Genomic DNA, 16,965 nt, shown 5'->3' with positions numbered 1-16,965 from the left:
GCTTCCCCCTAGTCCTCGTTGGAGCCCCTCGCAAGAAATCCCTCGCAAGGGCCAAGCTCCCGGTCGGGTAACTCCGTGGATAACCTCGGGTATTCCCTACGCGCAAGTGGGTCTTTGACATGCCTTTTGGCAAGCCTCTGCCGGATACTCCCCGCCGTCTTCACTATCAAGCTTCCGTCCGAAACGCCGCGGACCTTGTTTCCTCCGGTACACGGTGGCGGACACCACAAACACGGTTGGTGTGATCTCGCAAGACTACAAGCCCCTCCGATGTACAACAATGGTGCGCGCAAGCACCGAGTGGTAAGAGATATGCAAACCTCACTAAACACTAGACCTAAACCTAGAGCAAACGCATAAGCGGTGGTCTAATCAACCTAAACACTTCGCAAAGTACATATGCTAATCACCTAATAAAACACTAAGCACTATGCAAGTAGAGATCACTAAAATGGTGTATCAACACCCTTGGTATGTTTTCTTAGCTCCACACATACCAAATGGCCGGTTGGGGTTGTATTTATAAGCACCACTGAGAAAGTAGCCGTTGGGGATGAAATCCTTCTTTTCTGCTACTAACCGGACGCTAGAGTCATTCTGATCGGACGCGTCCAGTCGTCCCGACCGTTGGAGCCGCGAACAACTGATCGGACGCTTCCAGCGTTCGGTCACTTGCCACCGGACGCGTCCGGTCGCAATTTCGCCGCTCTGTAACCTCTCTGTACTCGATCGGACGCTGCTGTCCTGCGTCCGGTCGATTTGCCGTCAACGTCCGGTCAATGCTGAGTGTGTTGCCGAGCTGATGAATAGTGACATCGGTGCGTCCGGTCGTTTTACTTGTTCAGCGTCCGGTCACTGCTGCTGACGCCTGCTGTTGCCGAGCCACTGATCGGAGCGTCCGGTCACTTTTCTCCAGCGTCCGGTCCAGCATCCGGTCACTTCTGTGAGCTCGTTTCTTCGCGATCTTGCGTGCGGTTTGGTTCCTATTTTCGTGCTTGAATTTTGCTTGATATCTTGGGTCTTCTCTTGTGCTCCTAAGGTCTTGCTTGTGGTGTTGATCATCGGATCATCACGTCGCCTTCGTCCAAGCTACGTCTTGCATCCTATTGAACTACAAAACAATCACTTGCAAAATCATTAGTCCAATTTGATTATGTTGGTCATCAAACACCAAAATTCAAAGTAAATGGGTCTAACGTTTATTTTCGTTAAAAAAACAAAATGGGATGATTATTCGATCAATTGAGATGCAACAGGATTAAAAAAGAGAGCATACCTGCTGCCCAGTTTCCAGGGGGACGGTGTTGCTCTGCCTGCCATGCAAGAGAGCCGTAGGCAGGGGCGAGTTGCTACGCAATAGAATCTCATGTGCAAGGGAGACGGCTGCTGCAGATGAAGAGTCCCTGCGGAACTGCGTGGGCTGCGAAGCTGTACCACATAAGTTTGACACGTCAGTATTCGCAGATTTTGGCAGCTCTGACATGTAATCACATTTCACAATCTTGTCATCATAGAATACAACGTGGTTTTTTGCGAGCTTGAAAAACATTAAATTGGGATCCAAGCATGAAGGAAATATAAGCTTATATGTGTAGCACCAAAACAATAAGTAGAGTCTAAGCATGGATGGGAATCACAGCAGCTAATCATTCACAACATATGTAGAACCTTACTGAAACCTGCACGGAAACATTCTGGTAGTGGATTTAATCTCTGAGGGGAAATATGGAGGCTTTTTTTTAACTGACAACCACTGTTGTTTACATGTGCAGTGGAAATATAGACAGAGATTCTATTTATCATAGACAATGGTGACTGACATGTAATTAATTTGTGGGACATGAAGCAATGATCCTTTCCGAAACTTAATATCAGAACGACCTGAGGAAGTCCATCTTTGTAAGGAAAAGAACACCAATTCATTGTCAGGGAGGTACATGAAGCTGTATGCACAGACAGGAAACATACACGGTAGGAGAGACCGGTGAAGAAGCAACCATACCTTGAAATCCCTGTAACAGACAGTTACTGTAACCATTGCCCTTCACAGCTTTTAAGACCTATGCTGTAGCTTCGAGCAACCCTTAATGCAAATAACTGGAAGAAATGTTTTCAGCAATATGTTATGAAACGTTATGAGCATGTATGACCACAGATGTCATTTCCAACAGACAACCAAAAATATACAAATGAGCAGTGCATGACTTTATGCCAGGAATAGTACTTAAAAACTGTTTTTGTAATGCCACTCACCTGAGGTTACTCTGCCCATGAATAGTGTCCTCTTTCTGCTATTTTTTCATTACATAACAATTCCCTTTGGTTGCCACTTTCAGGACTCAAACTTAAGCTTTGCTGTGAAACATGACTTATGAGTCAAAATAGGAAAACCAAGGGATTTGCGGGACTGGGACCACCAGCAGATGCTTAAATAGGTTTGACACTGATGGTGTCTCTTACTATGCCCTGGGTAGCCAAGGTGATGTAAATTAGGACTATGAAACAGTAGCAACAATTCAGAGCTCAATAATTTATGACACTGATCTATGAACATAAACATAATGAAGAGGTCACCATTCAATACTGAAACTAATCCACAGAAACCCAATGCAATGGAAGCCTTACGTTTGATGATTGTCATACCATTCCACCTTTGACATGTATACCATGATAAACCTTGTATGTGGGAGCTGGCTCATCAATGGATAATGTAACTCTTCCCAGAAAAATCATGTAACTGTCCGAGGAAAGTCAATCTGGTCGCACTGAATAAAAAAAAACGAAGGTATGAAGGATGGAAAAGGCCTTTTATGTTCCAACAGATCATAGAAGGAGCAAGTAAGCTTGAAGAAGATGGGAGAACAGAGCATGCACACACAGTACAAGACACCAGCGTTAGCAGTGGTGGATCTAGAAAAAAATAGGGTCGGGGTCGGCACAAGACTCATGATAGAAATTTATAGTACTCTAACACTATGATACATATAAAACGTAGGCATATTGAGGAGCAAAATTAGCAATATTATAATAAAACATAAAAAAACTTTTACATAAATGGTTACCTCTTATAATTTCACTCTACGGGTACGATCATCCATATTCTGAAATCGAACTATGACATCATCATTTGGAATTGCATCAAGAAATTCTTGTTCCACGAAGCAAACGACACAGTCATTCATAAATTCATCCCCAATACGGTTTCGTAGATCCGTCTTCACAATTTTCACCACAGAAAAACATCTTTCCACTGATGCTGTGGCAATAGGAAGAACTAGCACAAGTTTGAGGAGTCGATATACCAAAGGAAAAGCAATATGTTTTTTTGTACCGACCATCAGACTACCAAGTTCAGAAATAGTATCTAGTTGGGCAAATCTTGGATCGGCTCGCACATTATCAATGTAAATATTAAGCTCAAGACTAAGATCGTCTAGCTGATTTGAATCAAAATCACTAGGATATGCCTTTGCCAACTCCAGCAAACTCTCAGATTTGAAAGCATCAAAAGAATTCTTGGGATTGAAAGCAGCAACATTGGTAAGCAATTCAGAATTTACCTCATTGAAACGATCATTAAATTTTGTAAGCTGCAAATCAATAATTGGGTTCAAGCAATTATACTTGTAGTGTTGATAGTTTGTGCGGCCGGTCCTTTGCCTTGGTTTGTGTCGGTCAATGTACTCTTGTTCCATATCCAACTTTGGGATGTCGTGAGCTTCACAAAAAGGACATTACATCCTCTAATAAAGAATCCCAACCATCATCCCTTAGTTGTTGAAATTTTTGTTTTGTTATTTTCACCTCTGTCATGACCTCTAAGATGTCTTTATCTTTCCTCTGTAGTGATAGTGACAATGAATTTGCATGTCCCAGAATAAGCAACATTAGTTTCAAGCTGAACACAAAATCAAAATCCTTCATATAGTCCAAGAGGCCACGGGCTTGGCGTCTCTTTGCATCAGTTGGACCTTCTTTTTCAACATATTTGAGCACTTCAATGACATCAGGGAATAAACTACTTATCCTCAGAAGGGTTTTATAATGAGAGGACCAACGAGTATCACTGGCTCTTTGAAGTGATTGTTCTTGATTTAATCCAGTTCCACTTGTGAGTTGTCCACTGCATATTGCTTTACTGACTCTCTCCTGTTGACTTTCTCTAATCATATCCTTTCTTTTGCAAGAGGCTCCAGCAACATTAATCAGTAGAGATACCATGTCAAAAAAACACTTATATCATCATTCTTTTTGGCTACTGCGACAATGACTAACTGTAACTGATGAGCAAAACAGTGGATATAATATGCAGAGCTATTTTCCCTCATGATTAAAGCTCTTAATCCATTAAACTCACCTCTCATGTTGCTTGCTCCATCGTAGCCTTGGCCTCTAACTTGTGTCATGCTCAATCCATACTTAGCGAATAGATTATCAATATTAGATTTAAGACATGAAGCTGAGGTCTCACTCACATAAACAACACCAATAAGTCTCTCTTTTATTAACCCAAGCTTGTCGACATATCTCAAAACCACTGCCATTTGTTCCTTGCCTGAGACATCAGCTGACTCATCTACCAATAACCAAAATACGTCGCCATCGATTTCTTCAACAATAGATTTTACTATTATCTGGATAAACAAAACACACAGTTAACTCACCTATATAAGTATTTTTATTGTAACTCAAAACCATAAAACAATTATTACCTCAGCAAAACAGTTTGCAATATCCTTCTGTATGGCTGGAGACACCATTTGAGCATTCCTTAGAATACTCTTTTTTGTTTTCTCATTTTGCTTTGCCAAAAGCTGTACCAATTCTCGAAAATTTCCTTTATTTTTGGACTTCTCTGACTCATCATGACCATGAAAAGCTAAACCTTGATACAACAGGAATCGACTAGCATCAATAGAAGTATTCAATCTAGCAAGATACTCTTCTTTAGTGACATCTCTCTGCTTGTTGATAGCATTAGCAATGGATTGATCAGGCTTCATCAAATTGTTGCATCTTTTAACTGCTGTGTTATGAAAACTATTAGGTCGAGTGCCTACATGATCTCGAAGCCTGTCCTTTTTGTTAAAGCCATCCCAACCATTTTTTCACAAATGCATCATTCCCACCTTGGCCCTCATTAGAATCTCTAAATAAGTAGCAGTATAAACAAAAACATTTATCCACCTTTTCACTGTACTCTAGCTAGTCATATTCTATGAACCATTCATGGTGAAATTGACGTGGATGACCTGCTATAATCTTTTCTGGATACCTAAAACCAGGTGGTGGTCTAAAAGGACCTCTGATCAAATACTTGCGTCTTATCTCATCTTGTAGACTTTGTCCTATGTAATCTGAAATTCTCCTTCTATCCGCTGGATCATATGGAAGCTCATCAAAATTTACCTCCCTTCGTGAGACTCGCGAAGAACGAAGACTAGTATGATTGGTGATTGTTGCAACTACCCTTCCATCTCTTCTTGAAGTGCCTGCATCAGGGTTCTCATCGCCATCTCCTCTTGAAGCACCTCCATCAGGATTCTGACCATCAGTAGGAGGATTTTTTCTTTTCAAGAATCGTTCCATTGTGCTTTGGTTGACTGTCAAATTGGTGAGTGAACACAATTAAAAGTAAGCAACTGTGCGTATATGATTATATATAAGTAATCTCCTCACCTGACATCAATACGTCACGCCGGCGGCCAGCGGCCAGTCACCGGGACACCGACGGCAAGGCAGCAACGGCAAGATGTTGGATGCAGCGAGCCGGGCAGCGGGGGCGAGCGCAAACGGAGAAGACGATGAGTTGAATTGCTAGATCGGAAATACCAAGAGTCAGGCCGGTGTGTGTATAGGAAGAGGGATCGACGGCAAGCAATCAGTACGTGATTTCTGGGCTTCTTAGCTAGTTAGCTGTTAGCCTGCTTGTCTTGTTTATTCAATATTCATCCACGAAGTGGGCTTTGTGGCCTGCTGCCCTTTGCTCTTTGGACTAGGCTGCATAGTTGCCGGGGTCAATGTCTGATTTTACTAGGGTCCTCCACTGTGAGATTACATGGGGTATCATAGGTTCTACGAAAGTCATCGGGGTCGGTGGACCCCGACGCAATACTGTACATCCGCCCCTGAGCGTTGGCCGAAATCTTGTCTGGGACATGGCAAATCTGAACTCTCTTTACTGAGTTGTCGTGATAGTCTATTTATACAACTCTATTCATCTAGTGCTAGTACAACGCATATGCTATAACAGTAACTAGATAACATACAGGGATGACTCTGTGCCGGCCTCTTCATGTGGCTATAGTGCTGCAGGTGAGCCGTGAGGTGCCTGCACCTGCAGCGACTACAATATCACAGTAGGGGTCAGTTCGGCGCCGTCTTCCCTTGCTGTGTGTTCACACAAGGAAGCAGTAGTTTATTCTAACAATTCTTCCCCTAAACTTACTGCTATCCCTTGTACCCCCTCCATGCTGATCATCTCCTTCAGCTTCGTGAGTCGAAGACGTCCGAGCGGCTTGGTGAGGATGTCCGCGAGTTGCCGACCAGTTTCGACGAACTCGATGACGATCTGCCCTCCATCGACACAGTCCCTGAGGAAGTGGAGCTTCACGTCGATGTGTTTGCTCCAGTCGTGCAGAACCGGATTCTTCACAAGCGCGATGGCGGGCTAGTTGTCCACCATCAGTGCTGGTGGGTGAGCTTCCATGCCGGTCAGCTCGCCCAGCAGCTGGCGTAGTCACACAACTTGGCACGCCGTTGTGGCTGCTGCTACGTACTCTGCCTTGCACATCGATAGCGCCACCACCTTCTGTTTCAGCGATAGCCAGGAAATTGAGGCCGACCCGAGGAAGACAAGCACGCCAGAGGTGCTCCGTCGTCCATCGATGTCCCTCGCCATGTCTGCATCGCTGAACATAGTGAGCCGCAGCCTACTCCTGCTGGTCTTTGGGAATATGATCCCCTGATCTACCGTCCCCTTAACGTAGCGTAGTAGCCGCTTCACTACAGCCTAGTGATCCTCTCTGGGATCCTCCATGAAGCGACTGATGTAGCCCACGGCGAACGCACTGTCCGGCCTTGTGTGGACTAGGTAGCGTAGACCGTCGACGATGCTCCGGTAGAGTGTTGCATCCACCTTCGCCGCGGTGCTGGCCTTCGTCAGCTTCAGCTCCTCCTCCACCGGAGTTACGCATGGCTTGCACTCAGCCATGTCGCTCCTCTCCAACAGCTTGGAGGCATATGCGCTCTGACCGAGCATGAGTTTGTCCTTCCCCTGTCTCACCTCGATGCCGAGGTAATAGGAGAGTGCGCCGAGATCGCTCATTCAAAAATGAGCCACCATCTCACGCTTGAAGCTGTTGATGTCCTCCATACGCGCGCCGGTGACGATTAAGTCATCCACATACACGCCGACGACGAGCTCCTCCTTCCCCCATCGCTATGTGTAGAGCACGTGCTCGGTTGCGCATAGCTAAAACCCAAGCTCGCCCAGCGTGGCATCAAGCTTGGCGTTCCATGCTCGTGGGGCCTGCCATAGCCCATAGAGTGCCTTGTGCAGTCGTAGCACCCTGTGCTCCTCTCCCTTGATGGTGAAACCTGAAGGTTGCCTGACAAAGACCGTCTTTGCTAGCTCGTTGTTGAGGAAGGTCGATTCAACATCCAAGTAATGGACGCGCTAGTCCTTTGTTGCTGCCAAGGCTAGTAGCAAATGAACCGACTCCATGCACGCTACTAGGGCAAAGACCTCCTCGAAGTCTATGCCCTCGCGCTGAACAAAGCCTCGGGCGACGAGGCGCGCCTTGTGCTTAACAATGGCACCGAGCTCGTCCCGCTTGACCTTGTACACCCACTTCAGGCTGATCGGATGGCATCCTGGAGGTGGGTCGACGAGCTGCCATGCCTTGTTTTCCTCGATCGCCTTCATCTCCTCTAGCATCGCCCGTCGCCAGTTTCCATCCCGCTCGGCTAGCGCGACCATGGGTGGTTCCTCTACACTGACGAGCAGCAGCTCTACGTCATTGAGCTACCGACCAGCCAGTCCTGAGGGTCCTGTGTCGCCGACGATGTTGTCCAACCTATGGAACTGTACCTCCTCACCTTTGTGGTAGGCGTCCACGAACTCAGTGATGTCACTTGGAGGTGAGGCGAACTCGATCAGCGTTGATGGAGTTCCCTGTTCCACCAGAGTGCTCGATATAGTACCTAAAGTGCTCGGCACCCAAGTTTCAGTGCTCGACACTACTTCTGTAGTGTTAGGCCACACTATAGGAGTGCTCAGCCTCAGTCTTAGAGTGGTCGGCACCAGTGCAAGACATCTTGGCTCCACCACGGGAGTGCTCAGCACCCGTCCTAGAGTGGTCGCCACCACTGCAGAACCTCCCGGGACCACTCCTGGCGTGCTCGACATCCCTCTAGGAGTGCTCAGCACTCCTCCCAGAGTGCTCAGCACTGCCCCAGAAGTGCTCGACGCTCCTTCTAGAGTGCTCGGCACCTCTTTCCTAGTGTCTCCACCACCATGGATGACCAAGTGTTCGATGACTAAGGTGTTGGTGAAGCCGCCAGCTTCCCCCATGCTCGGACTGCTCTAGTCCCAAGCTGCCTTCTTATTGAACATGATGTCACGCGAGACAAGCACCTTGTCTCCGCATGGGTCATAGAGCCAGTACGCCTTGGTACCCTCCGTGTAGCCTAGAAACATCATGGGTGTGCTCCTGTCCTCCAGCTTGGTGAGGTTTGGCTTCATCTTCCTAATGTGGCCGATGTAGACGAATGTCCGAAGGAAGGACACGTTGGCTTGCGCCTATACCAAGCTTCGAACAGCGTCTTGCCCGTCAGGGCCTTGGTCAGAGCATGGTTGGGGATGAACACCATCGTGGTCACTGCCTCTCCCCAGAACCTTACCGACATGCCTTTGGCCTTCATCATGGATCAAGCCATGCCGACCATCATCTGGTTCTGCCTCTCCACCACGCCATTCTGTTATGGCGAGTATGGTGCGGTGTGGTGTCACACCACACCATGATTCACACAGTACGCAATGAACTCCACTGAAGTGAATTTGCCGCCACAATCAGTCCTCAGCACGTGGAGCTTCTTGTCGTTCTCGGGCTCCACGTGCATCTTGAACTTCTTGATAGCCGCCGCCATTTCGTCCTTGCTCGTCAGGAGTTGTAGCCACATGTAGCGACTACAATCATCCACAAGTAGGAGGAAGTACCACCGCCCACTGTTTGTAGCAGGCATGATCGGCCCATAGAGGTTGCCGTGGACAAGCTCGAGAGCGTCCTTCGCACGATACTTGGCCGCCTTTGTGAATGGTAGCCGCCTCTGCTTCCTGACTAGGCAGGTATCACACAGCTCGCCTCCGTGCTTGATGTGGGGTAGCCCTCAGACCATCTTTTCTAGCTGACCAAGCGCATTGAAGCTGAGATGTCTGAAGCGGACATGCCACATCCACGATTCCTCAGAGTGCCTTGCCGCTAGGCACATCGGCTGCTCTACCTTTAGGTCGAGCAGGTACAACCGGTTCAGGGACCTCTTCACCTTGGTGAGAAGTCGCTACTCCCAGTCCCTGCTCCTAAGGACCCCATCCTTGATCAATACCTCGCTACCGCGCTCATCCAGCTAACCAATGTTGATGATGCTAGAACACAGCTGCGGGATGTAATATACACCCGTTAGCGCGCGGTGCTCCCCGTTCTAGCACCTGAAGATGATGGTGTTTGTAACACCTCTGGTGTTTTGACCTAGCACTAAAACTTGACATGTCATCATGTGCATTGCAAAACATTCATAAAGTAGAAAATTTTGAATTCATTTACTAAATAAGCTTTATTTCATAAGTTGTTATTTTATGTGATGTGATGCAAAACTCCAAATAAAGATCATGACCACAAGGGTCAAATTTCATGTGATCATGTGAGGCCATATGTCATTTGACTCAAATAACCTTAATGGGCCATGTTACTGGTCAAAAATCAAGGTTAAAGTAAAAAGGTAAGTAATCCAATTTGAATTCAAATTGAAATCATAAAAGTCCTTTTTGCCCCTTTTGTCTAATTCAAAATCCATTTGGAATTTGGGGTTATGACAAAAAGCAAAGTTGAAGACTATTTTATAAGGATCAACTTTGGTATTCAAAGTTTTTCAAGTTTACATATAAAATTTGGAGTAATTTTGAAATGATTCAAATGCTCAAATGCACCCAAATTCAAATTTCAAAATGGAGGTAGAATTTGAAAATATTCCTTGAAGCAAAGTTGTAGAGTTTGAAAAGTTGAGCAACTTTCATTTTTGGAGATTTTCAACTTCTTTATAAAATTTGTGAGTAATTTGCAAAATAAACGCAGTGGCAATTCTGTAAATACTTCAAAAATCAAAACCCAGCCGAGCGCCACCTCCCTGCTTGTCGCCGACGCCACGCAGCTGCCGCCGCCGATCGGTTTTCGCCGCTTTCTCGCGCGGTGACACGCAGCAGGCTCCGTGGCGAGCTCGTGCGTGAGCTGTCGACACCGGGCGCACTCTTTCCTGCTATAAATAGGAGCACCACCACCGTCGTTCTCCGTTTTTCCCCTTTGCTCTGCTCCGCCACCGATCAACTCCGCCGCTCGCCGTAGCCGCCGTCGAACCGCGTCCGTCGTGCCCAGCTACACCGGCGTGATCGTGGTGAGCTCCTAAGCGTGATGCTCGCTTCACTTTAGCCTCTACTACGTCGTAGCCGTGGTTACACCATGCGCCGTCGTGCCTGCGCCGCCATGGCCAGCGTGGAGCTCCCTCCGGTGCGCCTGCTGCCGTTCTGAGGGTTGGGAGGGATTCGTGGGGTGGTGTAGATCGTGCAGGTGCGGTCTGCCTCGTCGGCGCGTTTTGGCCGACCGGTGATGGCAGCGCCGCCGTATCCCTGTTCTGTGTCACTGACGAGCGGGGCCTGGGTGTCAGTGAGAGAGAGAGAACAGTGAAGTTTAGTTATTTCTGAATTTTGAATAGTGCTGAAACTTTGGGAATTTATAGGAAAATAATAATAGCTCCAAAAATTCTGAAAATTTGTGTGTAGCTTCTGTACATGTTCTAGTATGGTTTAAAAATATGAAACTTGAAATTTGAATAAATGTTTAATGTTCAAAAATTCAGTTAATTAATTGATAAATGTGATTTCCATGATTTTTGTAGGCCACTGTATAACTCCAAAAATTATGAAATTTGTTTTGGTACACTAATTTGTCATGAGGAAGCTTACATAAAATTTTGAGGTCATTTGGAACAAGTTCATTTTTGGGCTTATTTCTAAATTAATTCAAAAATGGATGAAAGTAAACCCTAAGTGTTAGATTAGTGTTTGATCTTATTTTAGTCATGTTTTGTGACCAGTAGAGTTTCAAGATCAATTTGGTCAAGTCACTTGTGTGGTCCTTTATGGTAGAATTGCAAGTTGGTTTTGTTGGCTTACAACTGTACCGTGAAGGAAAGTTGTATTCAAGGTGTTATTACATTTCATGCACCATGAAAGCATCATGTTTACATTATCATCATGTTGAAGCATATGCTATTATTTCGTGTAGAATCCGAGAGTGAAACGATTCTAGTTGAACAAGTTGTGGAAGAATCCCCGGTTGTCACGAGATTTGATAATTGTGGTACTGATCCGGAAACCAAGATCGTCAGCGAAGGCAAGCCCCGGTTTATGCATTAAACCCTTACCTTGTTTACTTTGAAAAGTTTATCACCTATGTTACTTATTGCATTAAGTTGATTTATTCAAATGTTTCCTACTTGATGCATTGCCTACCTTGATAATTGTTTATCATCCTTGAAGATGTTTTCATTTACAAAGGCGTAGTATGCTTAGTATGCTTTATGGTAGGCTTTCAAAGTAAAAGTTTCGATACAATCAAAGATGGCATACTGGCCAAAGAAAGAAAGAAGATAGAATGAACTAGAGACTAGTTGAGTGACTTATCTTGAATGTTGGGTAATGTTGCCGACTATGTCGCTTAAAGGCCACTCATTGTGGATCTTCTGAACGAGACACTTTATAGTACTGGTCACATACTCCGGTAAGCCTACTTCGGCTAATCCGATACTAAGACGAATGCCCACGCACTAGGAGTGGAGAGATGGTGGGAGTAGTGTGTACCCTCGTGGCTGGAATGTGGCTGGATTTGAGGTGTGCTGTGCTCTTGGGTGGCGTGGAGACGGCTCAGTATAGGAGGATCTGGTAGCGAGGTTGATATATGCAAGATTAAGTTCTACATATGTTGTGTGATGAGGAATCCCCTGCTAGGACTTGAATCAATTTGAATTGCCGGTGCTCCGCGGATATGGAGACTCATTTCATTACAAAAGCAATGTAGGACTGGTGAATTACTAAAACATGAGAAAAGAATGAATTGAGAAGGATTAGAATTTGGGAAATGTACATTCAGTTTGAGATAATGAATAAAAAGGACTTAGGGGTAAAACCTAAAAATAGGTTCTACAATAGTAAGCTTTTGGCAAAGAACTTTTGAATCTTGCTACATCCTTACCTTGCCCAACTCCTGCATCTCTAAAGTCTTTCACCCCCTTTACGTCCGGTCAGTCTTGTTGAGTACCTTTGTACTCATGGTTTGTTAATCCTTGTTGCAGGTGAGTCGCATGCGTAGGCTTGTTTTGGTCCCTGCTGCATGTCTGTGTTTGAAGCCAATGACGATGAGGAATGATGAATGGCCTTTAGACAAGGCACTAGTTTGTATGATAAATAATGTTAATGTAATATTATCCCGCTACTATGGTTGTATGACACTTATGGTATTGTAAGTTTGAAACAACTGGTTTTGTAAACTATGTTATCTTAAGACTTCCGCTATCTTTTACTCTGATATATATATTTGAATAAACTGTTGTAATCTACAATGTCTGTGATTGGGATCCTGTTTGAAAAAGATTCATGGATGATTCGGGTTTCTCAAGGACACCCGACAGACCTGTTAAGTTGTTGGGAACTCATGTACGCTATCAGAGGTCTGTTGAGACAACGATAGATGCACGTGGGCCCGATTTCTTAGGAGGTTCTGCCATAGCTGGTATCGGAGTAGTTCCTATCTAAGATCATTGTAGGTTACTTTGGAAAACCTTCAAATTGATTTGGATCAAAGAAAGTAAACTTGATATTTTAGAGTTCAAATTTCTTTCTTCTTACCTTTGATCTAGTCTCAATCTTATCTTATTTGAAAGTTTGTGGCGAATAATATGATTCGGTTTGTCCTATGTATTAAAAATCTAGTACTTATGATTATATAAATCTTTTGTACCTAGATTCGTTAGATCGATTCATGCATCATGCTTGAACACCTTGCATAATAATTCCCCTTAAATGTGGTTGGGTAAGGAATGTCAATCCCATTCTTGCTAACCTCGATTATCCTCTAGCTATTCTTATAGTCTTGCCCTAATATCTACAGGCTATGGCAAAGATCAAGATAACCGCACGCAAGTCCACCGGACCTCACGGAGTCCCTTGTCACCAGTTGGCACCGCGAAACCATGAGCTTGGTGAAGGAAGTTCCAAGACCCTAGGAGATGAAGGATCTTCAAGCAACCCCACCAACATCGAGAACCTTACCAAGGAGCTCAATACTCTTCGTCGGGCTCATGCCAAAGATCAAGAGGAGCTGGCGGAAATGCAAAGGGGCATCACCATAACCATGGAGCTACGGAATGAAGCCTGGACATGAGAGGATGAGGCCAATGAACGCATCCATGAGTTGGAGTTCTACGTAGAAGACCTAGAGATGGACAATGCCATTCTTCATGAGAATGTCCACATGTTGTATGATTAACTTCATCCTCCTCATGGGGATGGTGAAGTTACAGATGAAGAAATGATTGTGAATCCAGGAGAAGTCCATGATGAAGAAGAGGAGGAGGATCCTGAGGAATTAGTGTACTTCTCAGATGAAGATGAGGTCTCGTCCGGTATGGACACGGACGCCGATGACTGAGAGCTTGGAGTAGTAATAGTTCCTTTACTGCTTTTCTAGTAAACCAGGGTTGTCTTGTGGGATACAAGATATGTAATATAAATAAGTAACCCTTTGTACCATGAAACCTTTTAACTGCTTTGAATAAAAAATAATGTAAATAACCATGTGTCTCTAACAGATGCCTCGTCCTATCACCCGAGCCGGTGCTAGTGGCTCACATGATAATGATGATATCCCAAATCCTCGACCAATGCCTCCGGCTATGGCAGATGCCATAGCCGCACTTGTCAATGCAATGGCAGAGAATGCTAGGCTGTTAAGGGAATTGGCTCAGAACCAACTGGCACCATACCCTAATCGTGGCCACCGTAATAATGGAAATGATGAGTCAATCTATGTTGATTTTACTGACACACGTCCGCCTATGTTTTCTAAGGCAGAAGGGCCTTTAGAAGCTGACGATTGGCTTAGGACAATAGAGCAAAAGTTTGAGCTGATTCACTGTACCGAGATTCACAAACCAAGGTTTGTGGCACAGCAACTCCGAGGAGCTGCTGGTGCCTGGTGGGCAAATTTGGTAGCGGTACAGCCCGCTGGTCACCAAATCACCTAGAGGGAGTTTAAGGATGCCTTCAAGGCTCACTATATTCCAGATGGTGTGATGACCATGAAGTTAGAAGAGTTTTTGGCCCTTAAGCAAGGGGAGCACCCGGTGATGCACTATGTTGGGCGCTTCAATCACCTGTCATAGTATGCTATAGAGTATGTGAATACTGACAGGAAGAAGAAGAATCATTTTCTTAGAGGCCTGAACACTAAACTTCAGACCATAATGGCAACTTGTGGCAATGCAACTTATCATGAGATAGTCAATATTGCTATCGCTTCAGAGGAGAATTACCGTCGACACAAGGAGGCAAAGAAAAAGAAAATACCTGCTTCCGGATCGTCGGGTGGAAAGCATCAAAAGATAGTCTACCATCCTCAGAATCATGGCCGTGCGCCATTCCGCCCACAACAAAGCCAAAGCAGGCAGCAAATTTTTATTCGCCCTGCAACTAATACGCCTTATCCCCATCAAGCACCGTAGCAGCAAAATAATAAAAATAATGCAAACCGCACTGCTACTCCCCAGAATCACAATTTTCCATGTTATAATTGTGGTAAACCCAGACACTTTTCTCGAGAATGTCCGTATCCCAGGAAGAATAATCCTGATGCACCTAAAGCCCCTGTTCCTCAAGCTCAGAATCAGTACAAGGGCAATGCTAAGAACAGTTAGAAGGGTCAGGCTGAAAAGAAAACTGGAAGGGTCTTCTATACTCAGGTGGAATCTATTCCAGAAGGAGAACCAGTAATGATGGGTATGTTTCCCATTGCTAAGCATCCTGCAATTACCTTATTTGATTCTGGTGCATCTCATACATTCATCAATTGTACATTTGTTGTGAAGCATGGGATAGCTATTGGGGAAACAAAAGAACCATATCATATACAGTCGCCCGGGGGACGAATCTATACAAGGGAGGTAGTTCAACATGTACCTATTGATTTGGGAGGATATGAGTTCCCTACCAATATGCTGATATTAAAGGATCAAGATATAGATGTGATCCTTGGTATGAACTGGTTAACCCAACACGGGGCTATCATAGATGTCCTACGTAGAACCATAAGGGTAAATGCACCTGACAGCAAAACCCAACTTCTTATCTAACTTCCCTTTCCTAAGAGTACAGTTAAAACAGTCTGTTCAACTACTGTTGAAGAAGCTGAGAAAATTCTAGTGGTATGTGAATTTATGAATGTCTTTCCCGATGATCTGCCTGGTCTAGCACCAGACCGAGATGTAGAGTTTAGAATTGATCTGAAACCAGGAATGGCACCTATGTCCAGAAGAGCATATAGGATGCCACCCAAAGAACTAACAGAATTAAAGGTCCAACTACAAGAGTTGTTAGACAAGAGTTTCATTCAACCCGGTTCCTCACCTTGGGGATGTCCTACTATCTTCGTGAAGAAAAAGGATCAAACCTTAAGATTATGTATTGACTATCGGCCGTTAAATGAAGTCACCATAAAGAACAAATACCCCTTACCCCGAATTGATTTGCTTTTTGATCAACTTGCGGGAGCTAAGGTGTTCTCAAAGATAGACTTAAGATCAGGCTATCACTAGATTAAGATCAGACGAGAAGATGTGCCGAAGACAGCGTTTACTACCCGATATGGTCTATATGTATCTAGTCATGTCTTTTGGGCTGACCAATGCTCCAGCTCATTTCATGTACCTCATGAACTCAGTTTTCATGCCCGAGTTGGATAAGTTTATAGTGGTGTTCATTGATGACATTCTTATCTATTCTAAGAGCAAAGAGGAACACGCGGAACATCTCCGCATTGTTCTACAAAGATTAAGAGACCACCAATTATATGCCAAATTCAGTAAATATGCATTCTGGTTAGAGGAAGTACAATTTCTAGGTCATGTGTTATCTGTTGAAGGTATAGCTATTGATCCGAGCAAGGTAGAAGAAGTCCTTAACTAGAAAGCACCTACCACTATTCATCAAGTTCGTAGTTTTCTAGGGTTAGCAGGGTATTATCGTCGGTTCATCCCTGACTTCTCCAGAATTGCGAAGCCGATTACTGGACTGCTAAAGAATCAAACTAAGTTTGTATGGTCAACAGAATGTGAGAAGGCCTTTCGAACATTAAAGAAGTTGCTGACAACTGCACCAGTATTAGCACAACCTGATATCGAGAGGCCGTTTGATATCTATTGTGATGCATCTGGAATTGGTATTGGCTGTGTTCTTATGCAAGAAGGCATTGTCATAGCGTATGCTTCTAGACAACTCAAGAAGCGTGAAGAACATTATCCCACCCATGATCTTGAATTAGCCGCTGTTGTTCATGCACTCAAGGTTTGGCGACATTATTTATTGGGCAATATCTGTCATATCTATACGGATCACAAAAGTTTGAAATACATCTTCACTCA

The 16,965-nt window shown here is 44.7% G+C and overlaps 1 pseudogene; it reads right to left on the bottom strand.

Moving 5' to 3' along the window:
- Positions 1-3,065: 3,065 nt before the first annotated feature.
- On the bottom strand, positions 3,066-7,981 carry LOC136523716 (uncharacterized; annotated as a pseudogene).
- Between the last annotated feature and the right edge of the window lie 8,984 nt (positions 7,982-16,965).

This window comes from Miscanthus floridulus, chromosome 18 (assembly GCF_019320115.1).
Source record: "Miscanthus floridulus cultivar M001 chromosome 18, ASM1932011v1, whole genome shotgun sequence".
Classification (NCBI taxonomy): Eukaryota; Viridiplantae; Streptophyta; class Magnoliopsida; order Poales; family Poaceae; genus Miscanthus; species Miscanthus floridulus.
Note: the sequence above shows the minus strand (reverse complement) of the source record. Positions and strands in the feature narration are given on the sequence as shown.